The 15780-nt window shown below is 39.3% G+C and overlaps 1 pseudogene; it reads left to right on the top strand.

Moving 5' to 3' along the window:
- The first annotated feature begins 2937 nt into the window (after nt 1–2937).
- LOC133065500 (olfactory receptor 4C46-like) lies at nt 2938–3866 on the top strand (annotated as a pseudogene).
- The last annotated feature ends 11914 nt before the right edge of the window (nt 3867–15780 follow it).

Here is a 15780-nt window from a genome sequence, read left to right as displayed (position 1 = left end):
ATTGTTATTTATGCATATTGTTGTTCAGTTTCTCACTTGTGTCCGACTTTTTGCCACCCCATGGACTGCAGCATGCCAGGCTTCCCTGTCCTTCACCATCTCCTGGAGCTTGCTCAGACTCATGTCCATTGATATGAGTTTATGTATATAGTAATTATGTTTTAACACTTTTCAAAAACAATAGCAATTTTAAAGAATTAAATTTTAAAATTTATTTTTAATTGTAAAAGAAAGAATTCACCTCATTCTTCTGCAAAATGTTGAAAATGACAATCCCAGTGACTGAGCGTCTTAGTTTGGGAATTAGAAACCCAGATTAGAATCTTGCCTTTTCCCACCTGCAGCTTCTTGATCTGGGTGCATTTCTTGCAACCTTATATTCTTATTTCTTCTAATATCAGTGAGAAGACTAATCCCCCTCACAAGCTGTTATGTGAATATAAACGTATCTAGCACACTGCTGAAGACACAGAGGAACTTTACCTATTTTTATGACTATTTCTCACAGAGGATTAGGAAGAATTGACTTTTATGGCAATAATACAGAAAAAAAAAAATAACCCTACATTAAACTGAGGAACAGTCATCTCCAATTTTAAAGAAGCCAAAGAGACCCATATTATGCATAGCAGTTCCTCCAAAGAAGAGTTCTACATATCCATGTTTGGACTAAACAAGTCATTGTTTGTATCAATTAATAATCATGTTGATATATTTTTGTGTGTGAGGTGTATTTAAATTTTGTTTCCAATGTCATGATTAGTCTTAATTATTAAAAAAGGTATATGATGGCAAAATAAATGTAGGTTAGAGAATTGGGTCTTACAAATTTCTTAATCTTGATGAGATTCAATTTTTTCACCTGTCAAATTAAGTTAATGACATAATTATTGCTATTGTGTGCTATGATTATTTCTGCTATATGAATGGAATGATGCCATTCACATAGATTTATCCCAGATCACTTCTCTACATGGATGACTCCTCACAGGCAGCTCTGTGTTTGAAAGCTGAATGGTCCATTCCTAATGTACATATTTATTTGTGCACCATTTGCAAACACTTTTTCTTCGCAGTTTACTAATATCACACATTATTTGTGTGTGCCTCTGATTATTTGCGACTTCATATACTAACAGTCCAGAAGTGTACTTGTTGGAAAGGAACCGTCCTTTTTTTTTTGACCCCTCCCCAACTCCCCCATCATTCTCTCCAGAAATAGTGAACTGCAGTTAATGACTGGATGTGAATTTTTCTAGATGGTTTGTATGCATGAATGTGTTTTTTGAAACGGCAGTGGGTCAAAAGGTACAGCTGATTTGTTGAGTGTTACTGAACAGTGTGTGTGTGTATTTCTGCCTCATCCTTTTCCTGTTGTCTGTCTGGTCTATCTGTCTGTGTTCATCACTTTGATAGCTGCCTCCTATTCTGTGAGCCATTTAATCCAGTCCTCATGATGGGACATTTGCTGATCTTGTAAATAGCTCTACAGCCAGCATCTTTGCACACAGGTGTTTGTCCCTTTATCTGCTTCCTCAGGATAAACTCCTAGAAATGGGGTTGTTAGAGCAAAGGTAGGCCATTACGTGGAGGGCCCAGGAAGCTTTGCCAGCCTGAAAGTCTCATTGGCAAAGTTGAGAATCCATTTCCTCCCAGCCGTCCCCAGTGGTCACTGCCCAGATGGACCCGCCCACCAGTATTAACAGCCACACATCTTAGGCTGAGGCTTTAAGCTTAAATTTGCATTGATCTCTGTTTACTTGGCATGTCCACTTTTTTTCTATCACTGCACGGTATGAAGTAGCACTAGTGGCAAAGAACCCACATGCCAAAGCAGGAGACATGAGACCTGGGTTTGATCGCTGGGTCAGGGCGATTGCCTGGAGAAGGAAATGGCAAGTCACTCCAGTATTCTTGCCTGGAAAGTCCCATGAAGAAGGGAGCCTGTTGGGTTATAGTCTATGGGGTCGCAAAGAGTCAGACATGACTGAGGCGACTTAGCATGAACTCAACCATGCCATGAATATAGTAATCTATTGTTAAAGGTATATCTATAAAAGATTGGATTAGGGAAATTTATAAGACAGATGTTAATTTTGTTACTGTCACTCCTGTATCTTTTCATTACTTTCCGATACCAATGCCAATGCTCTGCTACAATTTGTGTAAACTCATATATAGTCTGATTCTTGTATTCCTTTCAGTCTTGCATCCTCCTATCATAAATATCACACAAATATCTTTACTGGAATTTTATGCAACATTCCCTGTTTTTCAAATCTCTATTCATCGTTATACTCACATTCTTAATTCCCTTACATGGTTTCCCATTTCCGAAGAGCAGCGAGAAAATCCATCAGTTATTCATAACTTTTACATCCCTTTTCAACCTCTTGGGCTTAGCTACTACTACATGCTTACTCAGTCATGTCCAACTCTTTATGACCCCATGGACTGTAGACCATCAGACTGCTCTGTCCATGGGATTTTCCAAGCAAGAAATGGAGTGTGTTGTCATTCTCTTTTCCAGGGAATCTTTCTAACCCAGGGATCGAAGCTGCCTCTCCTGTTTTTCTTGCATCGTCTGGCAAATTCTTTCTCACTGAACCACCTGGGAAGCTTTGCTTGTGTAAGACCTGATGATTCACATTAGGCTCTGGGTCAACTCAAATGATCAAATGAGCACAGATGGTCTACTGCTGTGTGTGCATGGGCTCCTCATGTCTCCAACTATAAACACATCCTAGGAGAGGATTTGAGTTAACTTCAAGAGATCAGAAATATTTTCTTCCTTTATCAAAAGAAAAAAAAATACTCTTCAGAATTCAGAACTCAATAGAATTTGTCATTTATTACATGGAAAGGATAATGAATTCAAGATTGAGCTAATACAATGTATTTTTTTCAGGTTATGTAATTAACCATAATATAATATACATGGAGAATAGGAATAATGTGACAGAGTTTGTTCTACTGGGACTCACACAGAATCCAAAGATGCAGAAAGTCATATTTGCTGTGTTTCTGGTCATCTACATTGTCTCTATGGTAGGGAATGTGCTCATCTTGGTCACCATCACAGTCAGCCCATTATCGGGGTCCCCAATGTACTTCTTCCTGGCTCATCTCTCTTTTATTGATGCTTGTTACTCCTCTGTCAATAACCCGAAATTGATTGTAGATTCCCTCCATGAAACAAAAACCAGCCCTTTCAATGAATGCATGACTCAGATCTTTGGGGAACATTTGTTTGGAGGTGCTGACATCATCCTGCTCACTGTGATGGCCTATGACCGCTGTGTGGCCATCTGCAAGCCGTTGCACTACACAACCATGATGAACGGGCGGGTGTGTTGGCTGCTGACTGGAGTGGTGTGGGCGGGAAGCGTTCTTCATGCCGCCATTCGGATCCTCTTCATCTTCCGGTTTCCCTTCTGCGGCCCTGACGTCATAGACCACTTTCTGTGTGACCTGACCCCTGTGCCGAACCGTGCCTGACGGACACTCACACTCCAGGGCTCTTTGTTGCTGCCAACAGCGGCTTCCTCTGTCTGTCAAACTTCCTCCTCTTGTTGGGCTCCTACGTGGTCATCGCGTGCTCCCTAAGGACACACAGTTGGGAGGCGAGGCGCAAGGCCCTCTCCACCTGTGTCTCCCACATCACAGCCGTCATCATATTCCTTGTGCCCTGCATTTTTGTGTACCTGAGACCAGCAACTACTCTTCCGATTGATAAAGCAGTTACTGTGTTTTACACCATGATAACTCCCATGTTAAATCCTTTAATCTATACCTTAAGAAATGCCCAGATGAAAAATGCCATTAGGAATTTGTGTAATAGAAAAGTGATTTCAGGTGATGGATAGATAAAATGTACAGGAAGCCCAGCATTGATTCTACTAATGCAAAGGCCAAACGGACATTGCTGATGCTTCCAGCAGAGAATACCTGTGAGATAACAGGAAAATAAATAGCCAGTATACATCATAGATCCTGCAGGGGGGGAGAAGAAATGGGTACAAGAAAAGTCAGGAAAAACTTAGCAGGGGACTACTTTTTCATGTTTGGGACATTCTACCAGGTTGGCGCTTAGGTTTTCTAGTTTCATCAGTGTATGTGGATCAATAAACTCATTCTAATAAAACAAAATAAAGTAAAAAAACAAAAAACAAAAAAAAAACCCTCATATTTATCAGTAATCTCTGTAACAATCCAATGAAGTCGACATGGCTACTACCCTCATTTTATAGGTGGGAAAGCAAGCAAAAAGAGGAAAATTCTCAAACAGAAATATTGAAGATTATTTAGCTGTATTTAGCTGACTTCTCAGATTATGTTCTCAGCTGCTGAGCTGTGTTGCCAGGCAATGATAACAGAAAGGACACATGACTACTTTATTGCTTCCATTTTTGAGACAGGCACTGTGCTGAAACACACACACATATATACATATATATAATTTTATATATGGTATATAACTAGTTTAGGGGTTCAAACTAATAGGCCATTTAACCTCTAAGGGGTATGTAAGTTATATTATACCATATTTCCAAATTTTCTTGTTGCTTTCAGAATCATTTGGCTTTGCTTATGTCATGATCTTATCCTGATAATCCATCAAAAAGAGTGATGATTCAAGTAAAAGTATAGTTTAATGTCAGACAGAAATTTTGCTTTATTAAATAAATTAAATGTCATACTCTCTGTAATACTTACCTACTTGCTAACAATAGTTTCTGCAAGTAGCACAACATCTGGTTTATGATAAATACTGAATCAGCTCAGTTCAGTCTCTCAGTCATGTCTGACTCTTTGCGACCCCATGGACTGCAGCACGCCAGGCCTCCCTGTCCACCACCAACTCCTGGAGTTTGCTCATACTCATGCCCATTGAGTTGGTGATGCCATCCAACCATGTCATCCTCTGTCATCCCCTTCACCTCTCAACTTCAATCTCTCCCAGCAGATACTGAATAAATCTGTAAATATAAGGGAAGATGAAAAACTCACATAAAATATACAGCAGCATGTAGCATTGCACACCAGGATTTATATTCAATGTTACAGCTGGGGCAAGTAAGAAAGGCTCTAATAATTTGTATTATAAATCCAGGAAATGTATTTGGGAATGGATAAAATTAGAAAGTCACTAACTTTGATAAGCCTGATTTACTGATATGGACTCACCAGGCAGTGGTGATAGTTTAGTCGCTAAGTTGTGTCCGAGTATTTGCGACCCCATGAACTGTAGACCAGTAGGCTCCTCTGTCAGTGGGATTTCCCAGGCAAGAATACTGGAGTGGGTTGCCATTTCCTTCTTCAGGGGACCTTCCCCTCTCAGGGATGGAATCCAGGTCTTCTGCACTGCAGACGATCTCTTGAATTGCAGGCAGATTCTTTGCTGACTTAGCCACCAGGGAAACCTCCACGAAGCAGAGATCCTGCATTTAATGTAGCAACTGGAAGAGGTAAGAAAGGCTTTCACAGGTTTTTCTTTTGGTGTCTAAGATATGAACCAAATGGTAACCCACAGTGAGCAGCTTAGAAATACTCCAACTGCTTTGGTTTAATACAGAGGATTAATTCATTCCTGGTTAATCAACAGAAATAGACTGTAACATAAGCAAATTCATTATTGAAGATCCACTCAACCTCCCTGGAAAGGTACAGAGCACAAAACTTTCATCACAACTGTGAAAGTAAATTTGAAGGGGGGTGTTTGGCATCCTTGAGAAGCTCTGAGATGGCTCTATCTATATGCCAGCCCTCTGGTTTCTGGTTTGCAAATTCAAATGTGTTACAAGTGATTTGATCCTGGGGAACAGGAGCCAAGTAGTGGCACTCAACCCCAATGGCAAGGTAGGCTTAGTTACTGTAATGGGCAGTAGAGTGTAGTGCTATTGTTAATAATTCAATATTACTCCCCATTTGATTGCCATTTTGATGATGCATGCACCAGATGGTGACCTGATGTACTGTGTTCATCGCTTGTCCCCAGACAACTTGTGTACTTAAACTTTACTTTTATATAAACAACTTATGTACTTAAAACACAGTGAAGAATGGGGATCATGAAAACATTAACCAAGAAAGGGGGAAAACTTGAAGAGTAGATAAAGATAAGGAAGAGTAAGGGTTTTGGGAATACTCTGTTTTCCTCCTTTGATCTGGCCAATCAGGGGGGACCAGGTTGTTTTCCACTTCTCTCGTGCACAAACTCCTCAAATCCCTTTGTGAACAAAGAACTTTGTAAAATATAAAATGGTGGGCTCCCAGACTCATGGTGAGGTCGCCTCCATGCATGGATGCATGGATGGCGGTCTCTCTGGGACTCAGGCGTGCTGATTACTGGACTTAACAGCTGCTAAGAGCCAGATGAAGGTGCTTTACCCCTGACTGTTGAGATTCATTTACTATGTGCTATTTCAAATTCACTTCTTTCCTTTCACTTTGATCCTTGAATGGTACCAGCTTAAATACTTGATAAACTGGTGTTTGCTACCAACCTGTGGACTACATCTTGAATTCTTTAAAGGAACCTCTGAAGCAAAGCAAAAGACAGAGTCAAAATGACAATCAGAATAATCAGCAGAAGAGGACTTATAGTGTTGTCCAGCTGATCGTGGTGGTCCTAGAGTGAAATAGAGAGGACCCTTTCTCAGTTCTCAGTTGAACTGTGTCAGCAGAAAAGTTCTAGATTACATAAACAAATATCTAGCTCAAGTCATTAAAAGAGAAATTCATGTCATCAAAATCAATTCCCAGACTTGACTTGAGCCAGTTTGCAGATTCAGAATGCTATGAACAAAATGGGGAATTCAATACCCTTGAAGAAGGACTTTGGTACCTTGCTAAAATTTTATAACATATCTTTCCCTCAGATTTGGACCTCCAATCTTTTATCAGGTTAACTATGCACTGTGGAAAAGCAAATAATCAGATCTTTCAGAACACTGGCTTTGACCTGAAACTTATTCCAAGAGATCCAAAGCAATACTGTAGTCCCTCAATCAGAGTAAGAGTATATGGAGGTCTGGTGATCAATGGAATTTTAGCTCAGGTCTGTTTACAGTGGGCCCAGTGATCATGGAACCCATGCCGTGGTTATTTCCTCAACTCCAGAATGCATGATTGGAATAGATATTCTTAGCAACTGGCAGAATTATTTGGCTGACCTGTGAAGTAAGAGACATTATGTCAGGAAAAGCCAGAGTAAGACACTGCTACTGTCCTACCCAGGAAAACAGTAAAACAAAGCTGAATCACACCTCTGGAGGGATTGTAGAGATTATTGCCAATGTCAAACCTTGGAAGATGCAGGGTAGTGATTTCCACAACATACAATTTCAACTCTCTCATTTTGCCTGTTGCCGAAGACAGATGGATCTTGGAGAGTGAGTGGATAACTCTAAGGTTAGCCAGCTTCTGTATCAGATGCAGGTTCATCCCAAAAGTAAATTATCAGAACTGCTGGTACCTAGTATGTAGCTAAACTTCTGCTTTTATGTCTCTGTCAATAAGAACTACCAGAAGCATTTAGATTTCAGCTTGAAAGGCCAGCAGTAAACCTCCATGGTCCTACATCAGGAATGCATCAGTTCTCACCAGAATTGTGTTATAATATAGTTTATAGGGATCTTGGGTGTCATATTCTACAAGATATCACATTGGTTCATTATACTGATGACATCATGCTGATTGGACCTACTGATCAAGAAGGAGTAACTGTTGAGGTAATTGGAAGACAGGTTGGAAAAGAATTTCTAGACACAGATCATTTCAGAAGGGAGTGAGTTTATTAAGAGCATGAAGCAGAGATAAGGAAGGCACTGCAAATGCAGTGGGCCAATCTCCTGACAGACCAGAGAAAGTCGAGAGTTTTCATGGGTTAGTAGCCAGTTTTTACAGCCTCCAGGCAAAGCAAATTCCTGCTGAAAAGTTGGCATTAGGTGATTGGTTTGGGTGCTACAGGGTGGCTATTGGGGTGGGCATTTTTGCCTAATCTGAGGTCAGGAAGCCTGCTGGTGATGATCAGGGGGGCTTTCAGCAACAGTTACAATGGGGCTCAACCAGCTTTGGAGGTGACCTCAGTTCTGGGCTGTGCTTCTGTGGCCTTGGTGCAAGGCCTCGCACCTGTGGCCTTGGGGCAGAACTCAATAGAAATTGCTTTAGAGGTTTGGTAAAATATTTCCTGTGTTACAGGGCAATACAAGTTCAGCTAAAATTAGGAGACTCAAACTCAATGAAATTTCTAGGGTCCCAGTAGCATAGGGCATATCAAGCTATCCCTTTTAAGATTCTGAAGGATCATTTGTTCTATCTGGCTTCTCCTATAACCAAAGATGATGCATAGTGTCCCTGGGGCCTCATTGGATTTGGGAGTGAACATATCTTTCATTTTGGAGTATTAATCTGGCTGATTTATGAATTATTCAAAAAGCTGATAGCTTGAAGTGGGTGCCCGAAATAGAAAAGATTCTGCAAAAGTTTGGGCCATCACATAAGCTTCTGTTCTACTTAGGACAAATGATCCAGTAGATCTATGGTGCTTGATGTGTCAGTGGCAGATAAGAATGTTGGAAATGTCTGCCCTCCATTTGTGAGTTTCAGTGAGACACTTAGGATTTGGGGAAAAAATTCTTGCCATCCTCGAAAGATAACCACTCCCCTTTTTATGAAAAAGCTTGTAGCCTGCTAGTGGTTCTTAAAGGAAACTGAATGCTTCATCGAGGGCCACCAAGTCACTATGCAACCTAAGTTTCTGTCATGCACTTGGTATTATCTAACCCATCAAAGTCATAAAGTGGGGTGTGCACAGCAGTACTCCATCATCACATGAAGTGATACATACATGATCTGGTCCAAGTAGGACCTGAAGGCAAAGTTCCAGAGAGAAGTGGCAAAAATGCTCATGGTCCCCGCTCCCACTGCATTCCCTTCTCTCCTCCTGCCTGCACCTATGGATTCATGGGGTCAACTGACTGAGGAATGTAAGACTTCAGGCTTCTAAAGGGAATGATCTCCAAGATTGGAAGCTGCAGAAAGGCAACCTCATCCTGAAAATGCCTGAAGCTCAGTAGTGAAGGGAAACCGTCACAATGGGTGCATTTCAAGGGGTGCATCTAGTTGAATACTTTACTTGGAAGGAGAAATGTACAAATGTACAACATATACTCATTCATAGTTTTGGTCAATGATTTGTCTGAATGGTCAGAGGCTTGTGGGGGCGAGGGATATAGTTGCAAGACTGGTGACAAGAAAATTTGAGGAAGAGGTATATATACACACTTGCTTGAATGGGCAAAAAACATGAAACTCCTTGCTTCCGAAATCACAAAGGTTGAAAATGGAAGTAACAATCTCTACTACTCACTGCAGTTAACTATTAGCAAAATTTGTGCTTCCTGTTCCTATTAACTTATGTTCTGTTTGCTTAGAGGCTTTAGTTACAAAGAGAGAAATGCTTCCACCAAGAGGTACACAAGATTCTGTTGAACTGAGCACTGAGTCAGTGATGCCATCTAACCATCTCATCCTCTGTCGTCCCCTTCTCCTCCTGCCCTCAATCTTTCCCAGTGCCGGGACCAGCCGGCAAAGAGAACAAGTCGCAATCGCAACAGCACGGAAGCCTGAGAAAAAATCCGATAGTAAAGAATGGGGTCGAGAGGACTGAAATGCTCTTGAGGCAAGTCAGTGATTGTATTGAGCAAAGCAGCTACCTTTATACTAGTACAAGCAGAAAACATAGTTCATAAAAATGCCCTCTGGTGTTTGTCACATCAATACAATTCTTTGTTTTAAGTGATTGCAGAAGCTTACATCTTGTTTTTGGCATTCCAAGATAAACTACTAAGTGAAGGTCACTACTATGTTTTCCTCAAGCAAGAACAAAGGAGACCCGGCAAATGTTTTACTACTTAATCAAGGGGTGGCGGGACAGGGAATGGCCTCTTTCAAGGCTTTCCCAGGGCCTTTTTGGGCCTTGAGCAGGCCGGCTCCCCGCATCCCAGCGTCAGGGTCTTTTCAAATAAGTCAGCCCTTTACATCAGGTGGCCAGAGTATTGGAGTTTCAGCTTCAGCATTAGTCCTTCCAAAGAATATTCAGGACTGATTTACTTGAGGATGGACTGGTTGGATCTCCTTGCAGTCCAAGGGACTTTCAAGAGTCTTCAACACCACTGCAGTTCAAAAGCATATATTAGTGAATTTCAAAATATTAGTAGATTTTAGCAATACATGGGAGAAACCAAAAATTATTTAGACTTGAGAAAGAAGTATTTATACCATATGCATGAATTATGAATTTCCTTTCTTGAAAAGGAAAACACTTTGGAAGCAGAAATATATAGTGGTTTCTAGGAATTCCAAAGGAGAATAATGGCGTGAATAGTAGAGCCCAGACCAATTTTAGGGAAGGGAAATAATTATGTTTAGTATTGTGATGGCAGATAAATGATACAATGTGCTGTGTCAAAACTCATAAAACTATATAACAAAATTGAAAATTATGTCCTTTATTAAACATGTGTCAATTTTGGTCATTAGTTTTAGCAAATACACCACACAAATGCAAGATGTCAGAAAACTGGGAAATTGAGAGGGATACAGAGTGGGTATTTGTGAACTGTCAGTATTTATTGCACACTTTTCTGTGAACTTAAAGCTTTTCTAAAAGTAGCCTGTTTAAAAGTTTATTTACCCACGTGGTTCAGTGGTAAAGAATCCATCTGCCAAGCAGGAGACACGGGTTCAATCCCTTGGTGGGGAAGATCCCCTGCAGAAGGCAGCCCTCTCCAGTGTTCTCACCTGGGAAATCCCATGGACAGAGGAGCCTGGTGGGCCACAGTCCATGGGGGTCACAGAGTCGGGCACAGTTTAGTAACTAAGTAGCCAGCAGCAAGCTCAACTTCTCTTTACCATATTTAAAATATTTTATTTGAATTTTTATTTAATTTATTCTATATGTACATATTTTATTAAGCTACATGTTAATACCCACAAGTCCTCTTCAGTTTACCCTAGGAAGCTATACAGATATCACTAATGAACACACTGCCTCTTGTTTAGTGGCATGGTATGGCATCACTTGACAAGATAACTCTGAATGCCTTTTGAGCATTGAGAATAGACACAGGGATGCTGTGGGGGATGCCACAATAATCTAGAAAAGAGACTATGATAGTTTGAACCAGGTGAGTAGCAGTGTGTGGTCAGAAAATGTCTGCTATGAATTCAGTTTTAATTTTTGATGGGAGTGTAAAATGGCACATCCACTTTGGATAATGTTCTAGATGGTTAGCATAAAGTAAACATACACTTAGCATATATTCCAACAATTTTATTTTTAGCCAAATATCCTGGAGAAATAGTATGTTTTCCAAAGCTTTGTACTATTATGTTCACAACTGCTTGGTAGATAATAGACAAGAGACTGCAATAATCCAAATATATATTAATAAAAGAGAAGGATAGAAAGAAAGAAAGTGAAGTCGCTCAGTCGTGTCTGACTTTTTGTGACCCCATGGACTGTAGCCTTCCAGGCTCTTCTTCCATGGAATTTTCCAGGCAAGAGTGCTGGAGTGGGTTGCCATTTCCTTCTCCAGGGAATCACCCCAACCCAGAGATCGAACCTGTGTCTCCCCCGTTGCAGGCAGACGCTTTACTGTCTGAGCCACCTGGGAAGCCCCAAAGAGAAAGATAAGTTGGAATAAAAATATAAAATTAAATCTTTCTCATCCATAAAAAGCAATGAGTAAAAGTGATACAAGCAAAAACTGATACACACATCATTGATTAATTGCAAAAATATTTTGTTCAGTTGAAACCTTACTTAAAAGTATTTCCTTATGGTTTCAAATGTATTCAACTATAGAACAGGCAAAACTATCTATGTTGGAAAAATAAAACAAAAAATTGATTTAATATAAGGGACTGAGAACTGTTAAGGAGGCAGCTTGAGGAAAATTTCTGGTGTAAAAAAAAATGTTAAATCATTTGATAAATACTAGTTTACCCATGTATAATCATTTTTAAATATTAAATGTTTGAAAAATGCACAATAATATGCTGGAGAATTTTTTTTTAATTTTTAATTGGATAATTGCTTTACAAGATTGTGTTGATTTTTGCTATATAACAATGTAAATCAGTCGTAAGTAAATGCTATCCAATAGTAATAGTCAGTTTTTGGTAGTTTTGTTTCCTTTCTGAAAAAAAGTGGATTTTTATTATTTTCTTTCAGTAACTTTTTCATCCTTAAAGAGTTAAATATTATTTTTAATGAAAATTACAGTTTTATTTATTATTTATTTTTCCATCTTAATATACTCATTGTCACAAATTATTTCAGAACTTCATAGAGCATTATTTTAAGAGGCACATAACATTTCTTCCTACAGAGCACAACAGCATGTTAGTCATTTGTTTACTACTTGAATTGTATATTGCATTCTATTTGTGGACTTGCTGAACATCATTGCATGAGATGATTTTTTCCCACATTCATTATAATTTGGATAGCAGCATCACATTCAATTAGTTATATTCAACAGTGCCTGAGACTCGTCAGATATTAACACTGATCCTCTTCATACTTTTCTGTGTGAAACTCAATAACTCTTTGATATACTATTTTGGATGACCAAGGTGTGCCTTGACCTTTGACCCAGACTGAAACTTTGGAGCCCAGGATGGTAAACGGGGCTCTAAAGATGTTCAACAGTTGGGAAAAGGAAGTCAAGTTTCCAGATAAGGAGCCAGTTCTGTCCTTATTTATTATGGGCTATACCACTAAGGAACAGTGCATTCAAAGTAAGTATGGAAAATATATTAGAAAATTATGCTAGATTATTTTGTAAGGATGCCTCTCTGAGTAAAACATGGAAACTATTTTTCACTTGCCTATTAGAAAACACTCAGAATTACTGTCCATTTGGATCATCATTTTTAATAGTAGTCCCTTCACAGGGCAATGAAAAAAAAAAATGCTCCTGTCTGCATTTAAGGGGGGGTGGTATCTTAAGAAACAATGACATAGGTTATTGGCATCATAGAAAGTATCTTCCCCACTATGCCAGTCATAAGCACCTCATATGTAATAAACAACTTATTTGTCTATTTAGCTTATAAAGGCAGCAAGTTAATTGCCTCATGTTCATTCATCACATACCAACAAGGGTTTAGAGCTCTTAGGTGCTTCACACTGAGCAACATCACCAGGGAAATGTGGGGGAGAAGGTAAAAAACAGAAAAAAATAAAGATAATGTTATTTATTTAAAAGGAAGTAGGTCACCCAGAAACAACTCTGCTACTATCTAGGGCCTTAAATGACCTCTTCTGGTGTTAGAAGCTTAGCAGAACCATGTGGTATAATATACTCAAAGCCTTAAATGAAAAAAAAAAAATGCCAAACAAGAATTCAATACACACAAAAAAGTGTCTTTTATTTATTTATTTTTTTTTTCCAGTGGGTTTTGTCATACATTGACATGAATCAGCCATGGATTTACATGTATTCCCAATCCCGATCCCCCCTCCCACCTCCCTCTCCACCCGATTCCCCTGGGTCTTCCCAGTGCACCAGGCCGGAGTACTTGTCTCGTGCATCCCACCTGGGCTGGTGATCTGTTTCACCATAGATAGCATACATGCTGTTCTGTTGAAATATCCCACCCTCACATTCTCCCACAAAGTTCAAAAGTCTGTTCTGTATTTCTGTGTCTCTTTTTCTGTTCTGCATATAGGGTTATCGTTATCACCTTTCTAAATTCCATATACATGTGTCAGTATGCTGTAATGTTCTTTATCTTTCTGGCTTACTTCACTATGTAAAATGGGCTCCAGCTTCATCCATCTCATTAGGACTGGTTCAAATGAATTCTTTTTAATGGCTGAGTAATATTCCATGGTGTATATGTACCACAGCTTCCTTCTCCATTCATCTGCTGATGGGCATCTAGGTTGCTTCCATGTCCTGGCTATTATAAACAGTGCTGCCATGAACATTGGGGTGCACGTGTCTCTTTCAGATTTGGTTTCCTCAGTGTGTATGCCCAGAAGTGGGATTGCTGGGTCATATGGCAGTTCTATTTCCAGTTTTTTAAGAAATCTCCACACTGTTTTCCATAGGGGCTGTATTAGTTTGCATTCCCACCAACAGTGTAAGAGGGTTCCCTTTTCTCCACACCCTCTCCAGCATTTATTGCTTGTAGACTTTTGGATAGCAGCCATCCTGACTGGCGGGTAATGGTACCTCATTGTGGTTTTGATTTGCATTTCTCTAATGATGAGTGATGTTGAGCATCTTTTCATGTGTTTGTTAGCCATCTGTATGTCTTCTTTGGAGAAATGTTTGTTTAGTTCTTTGGCCCATTTTTTGATTGGGTCATTTATTTTTCTGGAATTGAGCTTCAGGAGTTGCTTGTATATTTTTGAGATTAATCCTTTGTCTGTTTCTTCATTTGCTATTATTTTCTCCCAATCTGAGGGGTGTCTTTTCACCTTACTTATAGTTTCCTTTGTAGTGCAAAAGCTTTTAAGTTTCATTAGGTCCCATTTGTTTAGTTTTGCTTTTATTTCCAATATTCTGGGAGGTGGGTCATAGAGGATCTTGCTTTGATTTATGTCGGAGAGTGTTTTGCCTATGTTCTCCTCTAGGAGTTTTATAGTTTCTGGTCTTACATTTAGATCTTTAATCCATTTTCAGTTTATTTTTGTTTATGGTGTTAGAAAGTGTTCTAGTTTCATTCTTTTACAAGTGGTTGACCAGTTTTCCCAGCACCACTTGTTAAAGAGGTTGTCTTTTTTCCATTGTATATCCTTGCCTCCTTTGTCAAAGATAAGGTGTCCATAGGTTCGTGGATTTATCTCTGGGCTTTCTATTCTGTTCCATTGATCTATATTTCTGTCTTTGTGCCAGTACCATACTGTCTTGATGACTGTGGCTTTGTAGTAGAGTCTGAAGTCAGGCAGGTTGATTCCTCCAGTTCCATTCTTCTTTCTCAAGATTACTTTGGCTATTCGAGGTTTTTTGTATTTCCATACAAATTGTGAAATTTTTTGGTCTAGTTCTGTGAAAAATACCGTTGGTAGCTTGATAGGGATTGCATTGAATCTATAGATTGCTTTGGGTAAAATAGCCATTTTGACAATATTGATTCCACCAATCCATGAACACGGTATGTTTCTCCATCTGTTTGTGTCCTCTTTGATTTCTTTCATCAGTGTTTTATAGTTTTCTATGTATAGGTCCTTTGTTTCTTTAGGTAGATATACTCCTAAGTATTTTATTCTTTTTGTTGCAATGGTGAATGGTATTGTTTCCTTAATTTCTCTGTCTGTTTTTTCATTGTTAGTATATAGGAATGCAAGGGATTTCTGTGTGTTAATTTTATATCCTGCAACTTTACTATATTCATTGATTAGCTCTAGTAATTTTCTGGTAGGGTCTTTAGGGTTTTCTATGTAGAGGATCATGTCATCTGCAAACAGTGAGAGTTTTACTTCTTCTTTTCCTATCTGGATTCCTTTTACTTCTTTTTCTGCTCTGATTGCTGTGGCCAGAACTTCCAACACTATGTTGAATAGTAGTGGTGACAGTGGGCACCCTTGTCTTGTTCCTGATTTCAGGGGAAATGCCTTCAATTTTTCACCATTGAGGGTGATGCTTGCTGTGGGTTTGTCATATATAGCTTTTATTATGTTGAGGTATGTTCCTTCTATTCCTGCTTTTTGGAGAGTTTTAATCATAAATGAGTGTTGAATTTTGTCAAAGGCTTTCT

The sequence above is a fragment of the Dama dama genome, chromosome 1 (genome assembly GCF_033118175.1).
Source record: "Dama dama isolate Ldn47 chromosome 1, ASM3311817v1, whole genome shotgun sequence".
NCBI classification, from domain to species: domain Eukaryota; kingdom Metazoa; phylum Chordata; class Mammalia; order Artiodactyla; family Cervidae; genus Dama; species Dama dama.
The sequence above is the reverse complement of the archived record's forward strand: the minus strand, read 5'-3'. Positions and strand labels throughout refer to the sequence as shown.